The sequence below is a fragment of the Mustelus asterias genome, chromosome 2 (genome assembly GCF_964213995.1).
Source record: "Mustelus asterias chromosome 2, sMusAst1.hap1.1, whole genome shotgun sequence".
NCBI lineage: Eukaryota > Metazoa > Chordata > Chondrichthyes > Carcharhiniformes > Triakidae > Mustelus > Mustelus asterias.
In genome coordinates this window covers 94,969,674-94,984,979 of record NC_135802.1, presented here as the reverse complement: position 1 = coordinate 94,984,979, position 15,306 = coordinate 94,969,674, and positions in this window count along the sequence as shown.

Below are 15,306 nucleotides of genomic sequence, written 5' to 3'. Positions count from 1 at the left end.
TGCATCTTTAAAAACAAAAATAGCTTGGTTCCTTTTCGCTTACAGGATCACCCCGCATTTGACCACCGATATATCTCCAGCAGAGCTATCGATGGGTCATTGTCTAAGGGCTCGGCCAAGCCTGGTATTCCCAAATATAGTGGGGAAGGTAGAGACAAGGCAGTGCCACCAAAAGAAGAACCGTGATTCAACTAAAGAAGCAAGATCATTTGACATCGATGACACAGTCAATATGAAAAACTTCAGAAGTGGCATAGCTGGGTTCTAGGAATTGTGGCCAAGACAGGACCATTGTCTTACAAAGTGAGTGTGCAAAACAGAATTTTGAGGAAACATGTGGACCATCTGCTTGAACATGAATCATCCCGAGAGCTGGCGTTACAGCCTGATTCATTATTGCCAGCTTGAAGTGCTTTTAGCTTCCTGAGAAGTGAAATGTCCAATTAACCTGTGACAGGGCAGAGTATTGTCCTGAAACAGAGGAGGTTGAAGCATTAGCACCAGGAGAGAGACCAAGTGTGACAACTTCTACAGAAATTACCCCAGCAGATACACCCCAGCCAGTGGAGTTGTGCCTTTCTACAAGGAAGCGAAAGCTACCAGAGAGATTAAGGTTTTAATGGACTGATTAAAAATGTTTATTGTTGTAAATTATGGGGGACTGTATAAGTTCACAACTATTCTGTGTATAAAGCGACTTAGAGGGATGCCAGATGCGATTATCCCCCCAAAAAACTAAGTGCTCAACAGGTGGGAGAACAGGAGATTTTCCCGCCAGTTTTTTAGGTGAGCTTAGTAAAATAAATTTATGTCACTCTGCAACACAGAGGCTGTCAGCGAAGTTATGTCAATGGGGCTAGGGCCTAATCCCAGCCAAGAGGCTGGCATTGGAATGCAGAGGAGGCTCGTGCGCCTGCGCCAATCTCCCAGTATATCAGGAGATCAGTTGACATGCACTCCCCCCCCTCTCCGTGATCGCCCCCTCAGGTGCCACCCGATTGGCACTGCCAGTGTGCCAGGGTACCCAGTGGGAAGTGCTTGTGTTCCAGGCTGGCACTGCCCAAGGGGCACCCCCCTGCCACTGACATCTCGGGGGCCTCAATGGCCTCTGATGCCCATAGCGAGGCCATCACATCTGGTCCCTGATGCTGGGGCAATATGTGATCCCCATTGGTATGGACTTCCAACAGTGGGGTCAGAATCTTTAGCGAACGCGGACATTGCACCCCGGGCTTGCTAAATAGATGTAAATGTTGAAAAAATGGCCCAGGAAGATCATGACCAGCTAGATGCAGTTGTGATTCCTGTTTTTGGCCACGTGCTGACATTTCCCGCTCGCTGTGTTACCTGAGCAGCGCAATGGGACAGGAAAATTGCGTCCGTGGTGTCTGGCCTCTTTAAAGGGTGATCATCTGAAATGGTCGCATGACAGAGACTGATTAATCAGCAATCGAGTTGGGGCTTCACTTCAACTTGTCTGGGCTTGTCCCAGCAGTTAGATCCTAGAGCCTTTTCTGGAAGCATTGCATCGGTATTACCCTGTAACTAAGTGTTGTTCACTAATTAATGTCTATAGTTTGTTCTTAACTGGTGGAACCAAATTACTACACCTTCTATTTTGATATGGTTGCCCAGACTCATCTGCCATGTGTTGTTTGTGATCTGCCTAAAGGCAGATTCTTGGTTAATTGTTTGCAAATGCTTCCATAGGACTAAAAGACGTAGGGGCAGAATTAGGCCAATCAGCCCATCGGGCTTGCTCTGTCATTCAATGAGATCATGACTGATCTAAATGCTTTATCCTGGCTTTTTTGTCAGTATTGGTTTGCAATTGCCTTCCACTCATGTGGGCAGAGCAAGAAGGCAGGTTCCAAGTCTACCTCAGCCACAATGGGAATCAAACCCATGCTGTTGGTGTTATTCTGAACCACAAACAAACCATCTAAACTAACTGGCCCCATATAACTCTTCCATCCTCATATAGTTCTGATATGATCCCTCTATCCGAATATATTTGTTATCACTCCTCGATCCTATTGTAATTCTGTTACGATCTCTCCTTCTTAATATCCTGATTTGCATCAATTAGAATCATAGAATCCCTACAGTGCAGAGGGAGGCCATTCGGCCCATCGAGTCTGCACCAACCACAATCCCACCCAGGCCCTATCCCCGTAACCCCACATATTTACCCTGTTAATCCCCCCGACACTCGGGTCAATTTAGCACGGCCAATCCACCTAACCCGCACATCTTTGGGCTGTGGGAGGATTAGATCCTACTACCTTCATACAATTGCTATGATTCCTCCATCCTGATATAATTCCATGATGCACTATCAATCAAGCAAAGACTAGTTTGTATGCTAGAACAAATAGGCTTTTATTAGCAAAAGACTTGGAGCACACCCATGCTGATGAACTGGTCCGGCGACTGAGGCAGGGGAGTTGGGAACAGTCACCTTTATACCTGGACCAGGGGGGGAGGAGTCTCAGGCAGGAGATCAGGGGCATGTCCAGGCTTGTCACACACACACACACAGGCAATAAGCTTAACAGTGGTTTACCACATTCACCCCCTGCTTTAAAAAAGAGTCCGGCTGGGGTGAGGTGGGTGGAACGATATTTACAGGATTACAAATTTACAAATTCAGTCTCTCCGGGAGCTTGATCTGCCACTGCGACCACCGTAGTGCCGGTTGTGGTGTCGGTTCCGGTTGCCGCAGTGTTGGTTCAGGCGCCAGGCCGTAGTCGCTCGAGTCGTCTGTAGTCCCTTCCGATTGTCGGGTGCGTGGTGGCGGCTCCTGGGGCTCAGGCGTGCTGTATACGGGGGTTGGGGTGTGGGATCGTGGGTCGTCGTGGTCCCTGGGGCACCTGCGGGTGCCAGGTCTCGAATAGAGACCGTGTCCTCCCGCCCGTCGAGGTATACCACATAGGCGTATTGGGGGTTGGCATGGAGGAGCTGGACTCTCTCGACCAGTGGGTCCGACGTACGGGTCCTCACGTGTTTCCGGAGCAGGACAGGGCCTGGGGACGTCAGCCACGACGGTAGTGAGGTCCCCGAGGAGGACTTCCTGGGGAAAACAAACATCGTTTCATGAGGGGTAGCATTGGTCGCTGTGCAAAGGAGTGATCTAATCGAGTGTAGAGCATCAGGGAGGACCTCTTGCCAGCGGGGGACTGGAAGGCCTTTAAACCTCAGAGCTAGTAAAATGGCCTTCCAGACTGTCGCGTTCTCCCTCTCTACCTGTCCGTTCCCCCTGGGGTTGTAGCTGGTGGTCCTACTCGAGGCTATGCCTTTGGAGAGCAGGTACTGTCGCAGCTCATCACTCATAAAGGAGGATCCCCGGTCGCTATGGATATAGCTAGGGAAACCGAACAGGGTGAAGAGGCTGTGCAGGGCCCTGACGACCGTGGGCGAGGTAATATCCGGGGAGGGAATAGCGAAGGGGAAACGTGAATATTCGTCAATGACGTTGAGGAAGTATATGTTGCGGTCAGAAGAGGGGAGGGGGCCTTTGAAGTCGCTGTCTAGGCGTTTGAAAGGGCGGGTGGCCTTTACGAGGTGTGCTCTGTCTGGCCGTTAGAGGTGCGGCTTGCACTCTGCGCAGAACTGGCAGTGTCTGGTTATAGACCTGACTTCCTCAATGGAGTAGGGCAGGTTACGGGCTTTAATGAAGTGAAAAACCCTGGTGACCCCCGGGTGGTAGAAGTCGTTGTGGAGAGTCTGCAATTGGTCTATTTGTGCGCTGGCACATATTCCCCGGGACAGGGCGTCTGGGGGCTCATTGAGCTTCCCGGGCCGGTATAAGATGTCGTAATTGTAGGTGGAAAGCTCGATTCTCCACCTCAATATTTTATCATTTTTGATCTTGCCCTGCTGCGTGTTGTTAAACATGAATGCAACTGACCATTGGTCCGTGAGTAAGGTGAATCATTTACAAGCAGTGTAGTGGCGCCAGTGCCATACAGCTTCCACTATGGCTTGGGCCTCCTTCTCGACAGAGCAGTGTCGAATTTCAGGGCCTTGGAGGGTTCGTGAGAAGAAGACCACGGTCTGCCCGCCTGGTTAAAGGTGGCAGCTAGGGCGAAGTCAGACGAAGTCAGTCAGCTCTCCACCTGGAACGGGATGGATTCGTCTACAGCGTGCATCGTGGCCTTCGCGATGTCTGCTTTGATGCGGTCGAAGGCCAGGCGGGCCTCTGCCGTCAGGGGAAAAGCGGTGGATTTGATGAGCGGATGGGCTTTATCCACATAATTGGGGACCCACTGGGCGTAATACGAGAAGAAGCCCAGGCATCTCCTCAGTGCTTTGAGTCTGGTGGGGAGGGGGAGTTCCAGGAGGGGACGCATGCGGTCGGGATCGGGACCGATGACCCCATTTTTCACAACATAACCAAGGATGGCGAGGAGGCGTGTGCAGAATACGCACTTCTCCTTATTATGGGTCAGATTTAGGAGTGTGGCGGTGTGGAGGAATTTGTGGAGGTTGGCGTCGTGGTCCTGCTGATCATGGCCACAGATGGTGACGTTATCCAGGTACGGCAAGGTGGCCCGCAGCCCGTTCTGGCCTACCATTCGTCCATCTCATGCTGGAAAACCAAGACCCTGTTGGTGACGCCGAAGGGGACCCTAAGGAAGTGATAGAGGCGGCCATCCACCTCGAAGGTAGTATATTGGCAGTCTTCCGGGCGGATAGGGAGCTGGTGGTCTGCAGATTTTAAGTCGATGGTGGAGAACACCCGATATTGTGCAATCTGATTAACCATGTCAGATATGTGGGGAAGGGGGTACGGGTCCAGCTGCGTGTAGCGGTTAATGGTCTGGCTGTAGTCAATGACCATGCGATGTTTCTCTCCAGTCTTAACAACTACTACTTGGGCTCTCCAGGGGCTGGTACTGGCCTCGATGATCCCCTCCCCTAGGAGCCGTTGTACTTTGGACCTGATAAAAGCCCTGTCTCCAGCACTGTACCGTCTGCTCTTGGTGGCGATGGGCTTGCAGTTGGGGGTGAGATCTTCAAACAGTGAGGGAGGGGCGACTTTAAGGGTCGAGAGGCTGCAGGTAGTGCACGGTGGGCGATCTACGAACTGGTGATTACAAACAGAGAGCGGGGGAGAAGGCCCGTTATACTCCATGGTGACCCTCTTAAGGTGACAGAGGAAATCTAGCCCGAGGAGTACGGCAGCGCAGAGTTGTGGCAGCACGAGGAGCCTGAGGTTTTTGTACACTGTGCCCCGTACAGTCAGGGTCGCCACGCAGTACCCGAGGACATCCACCGAGTGGGACTTTGAAGCCATGGAGATGGCAGTACTGAAAGGGCGTAGCGACTCACTGTGTTCGGGTGAATAAAGCTCTCCGTACTCCCACAGTCAAATAAACAGTTTGTAGTGCGACCGTTTACCTCGATGTCCATCATGGACCTGGCGAGTTGGTGAGGCCTGGATTGGTCCAGCGTAACCGAAGCCACCGTTGGAATTTGCGACGCGGCTGACGGCATCCAAGATGGTGGCCCGCATGGCTCACGCGCGGCTGAAGGCGTCCAAGATGGCGGCCCGCACGGCTCACACGTGGCTACCGGCGCCCAAGATGGCGGCCACCGTGGGTCGCACGCAGCGCTACTGGGCTTGGAGGTCGACTTCGCCCTGCATACCTTTGCGTAATGGCCCTTCTTTCCACATCCGGAGCAGATCGCACCCTTCGCCGGGCAGCGTTGTTGGGGGTGCTTCCCCAGGCCGCAGAAGTAGCACTTCGGGCCTCCAGAGGCAGGGCCGGCAGGGGCATGCCCAGGCATGTCACACAGACACACAGGCAATAAGCTTAACAGTGGTTTACCACATTCCATTATGAGCCTTCTATTCTGATTAAATCCCAAAGGATGAGTTCGTTTTCTGGGTGTAATATTAATTAATGGTTTCCATCTCAAATTAAATCACCACTTTTTGTTGTTTGTTCTCTTTCTTTATAATTAACAATATATGTTTGAAAGGGATTGTTGTTCTGATGATGGATAAGTCTCCAGAAGAGCTGTTCATCAGTTTATGTTGCACACATTTTGTATTATAAATGACACCTGTGATACGAATTTTCCAATGTTAAATAGGCTACTGATTTATTTGTGGCTAAAGATCATTGAAGATTATGGAGACAATTTCATATGATAGTTGACATGCTTTGTTTCAGCCATTGCATGGATTGTATTTTTAGGCTAGATGCTTCCCTATTTTACTGCTTTTTTTGTTTCGATTTGAGTGTTAAATTAAGGAAATTGTGGTGGAGGGACTTACTAGATCCTTTTAACTTTAATCGATGCTATCAAATTGGCCACCCAATTTATCCCCTGCCTGATTTTTCATTTCATTTACTTCAATAGTAAGAAAACCTGAGTGTGGTGTATAATGAGAAAATAATGTGACCATCATCCATTTTACACTATCACCCAAAATTAACATGAACCCTTTAGAATTCAAACCCCACTTGTTTTGAAGAATTTTGCAGTTTTCCCCCTCCACTTTTTGTCCCCCTGTGCAGGTGCTGAAACCTTACAACAACCATTAATAGTTAGTGGGAAAGGTAAGAAAACACTCTGAGTGATTGATGAAAGCAGGAACCTTTGGTCATTTGAGAGGGGAGATTGAAATTGCTAAAAACCTGCAGAAAGTTTCCTGCAACCTTCCCAGGGCTTACACTTATGAAATGCTTCTTTCCTAAGATAGGTGATGCACTATCAATCAAGCAAAGACTAGTTTGTATGCAAGAACAAATAGGCTTTTATTAGCAAAAGACTTGGAGCACACCCATGCCGATGAACTGGTCCAGAGACTGAGGCAGGGGGTGGGGAGCAGTCGCCTTTATACCTGAACCAGGGGGGGGAGGAGTCCCAGGCAGGGCTGGCAGGGGCATGTCCAGGCATGTCACACACACACAGGCAATAAGCTAACAGTGGTTTACCACATTCACCCCCTGCTTTTAAAAAAGAGCCCGGTGGGGGTGAGGTGGGTGGAACAATATTTACAGAATTACAAATTTATAAATTTAGTCTCTCTGGGGGCTTGATCTGCCGCTGCGACCGCCGTAGTGCCAGTTGTGGTGTCGGGTCCGGTGGCCGCGGTGTTGGTTCAGGCGCCAGGCCGTAGTCGCTCGAGTCATCTGTAGTCCCTTCCGATTGTCAGGTGCATGGTGGCAGCTCCTGGGGCTCAGGCGTGCTGTATACGGAGGTTGGGAGTGTGGGATCGTGGGTCGTCGTGGTCCCTGGGGCACCTGCGGGTGCCAGGTCTCGAATAGAGACCGTGTCCTCCCGCCCGTCGAGGTATACCACATAGGCGTATTGGGGGTTGGCATGGAGGAGCTGGACCCTCTCGACCAGTGGGTCCGACTTACGGGTCCTCACGTGCTTCCGGAGCAGGACAGGGCCTGGGGACATCAGCCACGACGGTGGTGAGGTCCCCGAGGAGGACTTCCTGGGGAAAACAAACATCGTTTCATGAGGGGTAGCATTGGTCGCTGTGCAAAGGAGTGATCTAATCGAGTGTAGAGCATCGGGGAGGACCTCTTGCCAGTGGGGGACTGGAAGACCTTTAAACCTCAGAGCTAGTAAAATGGCCTTCCAGACTGTCGCGTTCTCCCTCTCTACCTGTCCGTTCCCCCTGGGGTTGTAGCTGGTGGTCCTACTCGAGGCTATGCCTTTGGAGAGCAGGTACTGTCGCAGCTCATCACTCATAAAGGAGGATCCCCGGTCGCTATGGATATAGCTAGGGAAACCGAACAGGGTGAAGAGGCTGTGCAGGGCCCTGACGACCGTGGGCGAGGTAATATCCGGGGAGGGAATAGCGAAGGGGAAACGTGAATATTCGTCAATGACGTTGAGGAAGTATATGTTGCGGTCAGAAGAGGGGAGGGGGCCTTTGAAGTCGACACTTAGGCGTTCGAAAGGGCGGGTGGCCTTTATGAGGTGTGCTCTGTCTGGCCGATAGAGGTGCGACTTGCACTCTGCGCAGACCTGGCAGTGTCTGGTTATAGACCTGACTTCCTCAATGGAGTAGGGCAGGTTACGGGCTTTAATGAAGTGAAAAACCCTGGTGACCCCCGGGTGGCAGAAGTCGTTGTGGAGAGTCTGCAATTGGTCTATTTGTGCGCTGGCACATATTCCCCGGGACAGGGCGTCTGGGGGCTCATTGAGCTTCCCGGGCTGGTATAAGATGTCGTAATTGTAGGTGGAAAGCTCGATTCTCCACCTCAATATTTTATCATTTTTGATCTTGCCCCGCTCCGTGTTGTTAAACATGAATGCAACTGACCATTGGTCCGTGAGTAGGGTGAATCATTTACAAACTAAGTAGTGGTGCCAGTGCCGTACAGCTTCCACTATGGCTTGGGCCTCCTTCTCGACAGAGGAGTGTCGAATCTCAGGGCCTTGGAGGGTTCGTGAGAAGAAGGCCACGGGTCTGCCCGTCTGGTTAAGGGTGGCGGCTAGGGCGAAGTCAGACGCATCGCTCTCCACCTGGAATGGGATGGATTCGTCTACAGCGTGCATCGTGGCCTTCGCGATGTCTGCTTTGATGCGGTCGAAGGCCAGGCGGGCCTCTGCCGTCAGGGGAAAAGAGGTGGATTTGATGAGCGGACGGGCTTTATCCGCATAATTGGGGACCCACTGGGCGTAATACGAGAAGAAGCCCAGGCATCTCCTCAGTGCTTTGAGTTCCAGGAGGGGACGCATGCGGTCGGGATCGGGACAGATGACCCCGTTTTCCACAACACAACCAAGGATGGCAAGGCGGTGAGTGCGGAATACGCACTTCTCCTTATTATGGGTCAGATTTAGGAGTGTGGCGGTGTGGAGGAATTTGTGGAGGTTGGCGTCGTGGTCCTGCTGATCATGGCCACAGATGGTGACGTGATCCAGGTACGGCAAGGCGGCAAGGTGGCCCGCAGCCCGTTCTGGCCTACCATTCGGTCCATCTCACGCTGGAAAACCGGCTGGTGACGCCGAAGGGGACTCTAAGGAAGTGATAGAGGTGGCCATCCGCCTCGAAGGCAGTATATTGGCGGTCTTCCGGGCGGATAGGGAGCTGGTGGTCTGCAGATTTTAAGTCGATGGTGGAGAACACCCGATATTGTGCAATCTGATTAACCATGTCAGATATGCGGGGAAGGGGGTACGGGTCCAGCTGCGTGTATCAGTTAATGGTCTGACTGTAGTCAATGACAATGCGATGTTTCTCCCCAGTCTTAACAACTACTACTTGGGCTCTCCAGGGGCTGGTACTGGCCTCGATGATTCCCTCTCCTAGGAGCCGTTGTAATTCGGACCTGATAAAACTCTCTCTCCAGCACTGTACCGTCTGCTCTTGGTGGCGATGGGCTTGCAGTCGGGGGTGAGATTTTCAAACAGTGAGGGAGGGGCGACTTTAAGGGTCAAGAGGCTGCAGGTGGTGTGCGGTGGGCGATCTAAGAACTGCTGATTGCAAACGGAGAGCGGGGGAAAAGGCCCATTATACTCCATGGTGACGCTCTTAAGGTGACACAGGAAATCTAGCCCCAGGAGTACGGCAGCGCAGAGTTGTGGCAGCACGAGGAGCCTGAGGTTTTTGTACACTGTGCCCCGTACAGTCAGGGTCGCCACGCAGTACCTGAGGACATCCACCGAGTGGGACTTTGAAGCCATGGAGATGGCAGTACTGAAAGGGCGTAGCGACTCACTGTGTTCGGGTGAATAAAGCTCTCCATACTCCCACAGTCAAATAAACAGTTTGTAGTGCAACCGTTTACCTCGATGTCCATCATGGACCTGGCGAGTTGGTGAGGCCTGGATTGGTCCAGCGTAACCGAAGCCACCGTTGGATTTTGCGACGCGGCTGACGGCGTCCAAGATGGCGGCCCGCACGGCTCACACGCGGCTGATGGCGTCCAAGATGGCGGCCCGCATGGCTCGCACGCGGCTGAAGGCGTCCAAGATGGTGGCCCGCACGGCTCACACGCAGCTACCGGTGCCCAATGTGGCAGTGCCCGCGGGTCGCATGTGGCGCTACTGGGCTTGGAGGTCGATTTCGCCCTGCATATCTTCACGTAATGTCCCTTATTTCCACACCCGGAGCTGATCGCATCCTTCGCCGGGCAGCATTGTCGGGGGTGCTTCCCCAGGCCCCAGAAATAGCACTTCGGGCCTCCGGAGACTGCCGCAGCGGTCGGGCCATTGGTGGGGCGTGGCGTGGCGTAGGCCTGCGGCCCTCCCGAGTACAGAGGTGGCAGCGACTGCAGCGTCCATGATGCGCCCCCGTGGTCGGGGGTGTAGGCCTCGAGATTACGGAAGGCCACCTCTAACGATTCGGCAAGTGCCACAGTCTTTTGTAGGTCCAGCCCACCCTGTTCCAGCAGTCGTTGTCGGATATAGTTTGACCTGATACCTGTGACATAGGCATCTCTGATTAAGTCCTCAGTGTTTTGGGCGGCTGTTACGGCCTTGCAGTTGCAGGCCCTGCCAAGTGCTCACAACGCACGCAGGAATTGATCGCCCGATACTCCTGGCTGTTGTCTGCGAGTAGCCAGAAGGTGTCTGGCGTAGATTTCATTAGATTGTTTGTTGTACTGGCCTTTTAAAAGTTCAATTGCGTCCTTGTAAGTTTCAGCGTCTCTAATAATCGAGAATACTTGATCGCTTACCCGGGCGTGGAGCACGTGTAGCTTGTCGGTTTCGGTCCGGACGACGGAGGCGGAGGCGGTGAGGAAAGTTTTGAAACAGCGCAGCCAGTGATCGAAGCTGTTCGAGGCTCCTACAGCTTGAGGATCCAATTCAAGTCTATCGGGTTTTAGTATCTGCTCCATCCCAAAACTTTTGCTAATAAAATTGATGCACTATCAATCAAGCAAAGACTAGCTTGTATGCCCGAACAAATAGGCTTTTATTAGCAAAAGACTTGGAGCACACCCATGCCGATGAACTGGTCCAGAGACTGAGGCAGGGGGTGGGGAGCGGTCACCTTTATACCTGGACCAGGGGGGAGGAGTCCCAGGCAGGGCCGGCAGGGGCATGTCCAGGCATGTCACACACACACACAGGCAATAAGCTAACAGTGGTTTACCACATTAGGCAAAGGGTGATCTAGTCGAGGTGTTCAAAATTATGCAGCGCATTAATAGAGCAAATAAAGGGAAACTTAAAGACAGAAGAGTTGGTAACCAGGGGACAAAGATTTACAGAACTTGCAAAAATAGAGGGGTGATGAATTATTTTAGCAGTTAGTTTTAATTATGTTACTTCCTGAAAGGGTGGTGGAAGCGGGTGGAATAATAATTTTCAAAAAGGAATTGGGTGAATATTTGATGAGGAATATATTGCAAGGGGGAAGGGCAGGGAAATGTGACTATTTAGATAGCTCCTTCAAAGAGCTGGCATAAATACAATGGGCTGAATGGCCTCCTTCTATACTGTACTATTCAATAGATTCTGTGATTTTGCTGTCTGTCATGAGTTCTTCCAGAGAGAACAGGGCACCATTAGATAGATGATGGACCACTTTATCTCGCAATCTATTCCCTGTTATTGTGTGCCACCTTCTCCTGCAGGAAAGGAAGGGATGTGTTAACCTGGGGAGATGTTTTGTGGGACGTGAGGCTCAGTGCAGATTATGTCGGGTGGAGGGAAAGGTGGTAAAGGGCTGGGAAAAGGTGGAGTCAAGCGGCACCACAAAGTGCTCTGAGACACATCCAAGGCATTACCGAGCCAGCCATTTACTGCCTGGTTCACCGTGGAGGCATCAAGGGCGCCTCCAGCCTGGTCTACGATGGAGGTCTGTGGGGTCCTGAAAGTGTTCCAGGAAAGCATCACCGGGGGCTCGGTGACCTATACCGAACATGCCAAGCGCAGCCATGCATGTGCTGTACTCCTAGAAGTGTCAGGGACAGACGCTGTATGGCTTTAGTGGTTGAGGACAGTTTTAAAAAAGATTGAGGCTTGGATAATGTTTCTGGTATGTTAAAATTCACACTAGTGTGAGGAGGTCAATAAGTCAGGGCAGTAACATTTGTAGAGTGTGAGAGTGGTAGCAGAAGGAGATGGAGTAAAGTATGCTACAGTGACAGGAGAAGCATGGTGGGAAGCAGGAAAGAGATCCATCTGCACCAAACACGCAGTGTCTTATCTGTCAAAAGGAATCCAGAGGTGGCTCAGCTGCAGAAGTTTTCCCAAACACCAACAATGAACTGCCAATTCTGTAGATATCCTTGCTAATCTTGTATTGAATGTTTCAGCCATTAGAGGACCCACAGAAAATGATGTAGTTATTTAAGGCTTGAATATTGAGGAGTCTATCATCACCCGGGACTGAAACATAGAATCATAAAAAAGATAAAACCAGTCATGTCTGAATTCTTATCAAACACTAGCCCCTACACTCTTACATGAGTTACCAATAAAAAACACTAATAGCATTTATTTCATGCTAATAGTCATTTGAAGCAATTTAGCGTTCCCTGAACCCAGGTGAATAGGCGCACAATTGGAGAATGAGAAGTCGTTCCCACCCCCCCTCCCCCCACTCTTGGATGATAGTCAATTTAGACTTTGTAAGTTTGAAATTCTTTCTGATTGTCATCGATATTGTTGTCATACTTGCAGAAAAAAAACACAGCATTACTTTCTATTGTTTAAGCTAAGTGCACCTCAGCTTCCTTGATGCCATACATGGCCTGACATGGCCTGGCTCTTGGAGTTGACTTTTGCAATATCTAGTTTCTATACTTCAGCTCTGAGCTTCATTAAATTGAATCCATAGAGGTTTACATTTGCATTATTGCACAACCATAGCCCTTATGCTTCTGTTTCTCACAGTTTTTCTCCTGATTTCTAGTCCTGCTCTTTTATTCCTCCTGTTGCATATATTTTATTTTCTCAGTTTTGTATTTGTGTAGTTTTGTTTTGGTGCTGCCACTTTCTTTTAACTCTTACCATCAACATTTTTTTGTTTTAGTTCTGCTAGTTTTTTTTAGCCTCCATCAGTGCTTGTGGTCTTCCTTTACTGTTGATAGAGCTATATCTCTACTTCCCAATTTGTATGCTTTTATTAGCATCTCTCTGAATGTTTCTCATTTAACCACACCTCTGCTGTTTGTGGCATGCGCTATTCTGTTTATTTTAGGCTTGCTTCTGGTCTGGTGTTTCTTGCATATAAACAGTCTTCCATGTCTTCAAGACATCTCAAAGTACATCCCAGCCAATGAAGAACCTTTGAAGTATCGTCACTCTCGTAATGCAAGCAGCTCAGAAGCCAGTTTGCACATAACCAGGGCCTACAAACAGCAGTAAGATAAGTAACCACACAACCTGTTTTGCTGATGTTTGTTGAGTGATGATTGTTTCTCAGGGCGCTGGAAGAACTCTCCTGCTGCTTTTTAAAAGTACTTTTCAAAAGTACCACCTAAGCAGGCAGACAGACTCTCAGTTTCACATCTGATCTGAAAGGTGGCTCCATTCTCCTGCCCCCATCGCTATGTCTCCAGGCTGCTGGATGAACTGGGATATGTGTGAACACTCTGTGAGTACCTGATTTAATGCATAAATGTTTCCTCGGCGATATGTGCTTGTGTGGCAAAAAGGAAACAATTTTCTTTCTGTTAGATCATTTATTAATCACTTGCTGGTCACATATGGGATTAATATTGCTTTCTGTGGATATTTCTGGAAGTTAATGGAAGTGATGCAAAATGAATAATTTCAAACATTTTTCTTGACACATCTTGGCATGGTAGCACAGTGGTTAGCACTGCTGCTTCACAGCTCCAGGGACCTGGGTTCAATTCCCGACTTGGGTCACTGTCTGTGTGGAGTTTGCACATTCTCCTCGTGTCTGCGTGGGTTTCCTCCGGGTGCTCCGGTTTCCTTCCACAGTCCAAAGATGCGTGGGTTAGGTTGATTGGCCATGCTAAAAATTGCCCCCTAGAGTCCTGAGATGCTTAGGTTAGAGGGAATAGCGGGTAAATATGTAGGGATATGGGGCTGGGGACTACATGGGATCGTGGTCGGTGCAGACTCGATGGGCCAAATGGCCTCTTTCTGCACTGTAGGGTTTCTCTAATTCTCTAATCAGTGGTACAGAGTGACCTGTGTGTCCTTGTACATGAATCGCAACAAGTTAGCATGCAGGTACTGCAAGTAACGAGGAAGGGAAATGTGGGCCTTTACTACAAAGGGATGTAGTATAAAAAGTCTTGTTACAATTGTACATTGCATTGTTGAGATCACACCTGGAGTGCTGCATAGAGTTTTGGTCTCCTTATTTAAGGAGAGAAATACTACATTAGAGGCAGTTCAAAGGTTTCCCAGTTTGGTTCCTGGGAGAAAGGGTTCTTTTATGAGCAGATTGGGCCTATGCTCATTGGAGTTTAGAAGAATGAGAGGCAATCTTATTGAAACATGTAAGAAATGAGAGGACTGAATAGGGTAGATGCTGAGAGGATGTTTCCTCTCCTGGGGGAACCTAGAACTAGGGGCACAGTTTCAAAATAAGGACTGTCCCATTAAAGATAGAGACGATAAAGAATTTATTCTCTCAGAGGGTTGTTGACCTTTAGAATTCACCGCCCCAGAGATGAGTGGAGGCTGGGTCAATAAATATATTTGAGATTGAATTAGATAGATTTTAGATCAACAAGGGAGTCAAAGTTATGTGGGCAGGTAGTGGTTCAGGCCACAGTAAGATCGGTCGTGATCTCATTGAATGGAGGAGTAGGATCGAGGGGCCAAATGGCCTACACCTGCTCTTATTTCTTTCTGTTTAGGTTTTATTATATATATTTTAATCAGCTTTGATCAGGCCTTTGAATTTGGATTGATGATGTTATGATGTCAAAATATATAGCTGAAATACTCTGCAGCTCATTAGTTCTGTACCTGGTTAATACTGGAAGATTGGGTATGCAGGATGCCTGGGTGGGTGGTATGGAAGGGGTATGGAGGTGTGGGGAGGATAGAGGCCATGGGATTATGGAAGGGGCATAGGGATATGGAGGGGATGTGGAAGGGATATGGAGTGTACGGAAGGGGCTTGAAGGGAATGGAAGGGACATTGAGGTATGGAAGGTGTATGGGGCATATGGAAAGGGAATGCGGCATATAGGAGCTTGGGAGTTTGAGAGAGGGGTCAGTGGTGAGGGTTAGGAGCTTAATACCCATGAATTGAATTGGGCCAATGTCCCAGTGACTGAAAATGGTCTTCTAACCTGCTTGCCTCAACATCCACCTGTCTCTGTCGCCATCTTGGACCTGCTTTGGGAAGTGGGTAGCATTAGTCCAGCCCATCCCTGCCTTCTCAGG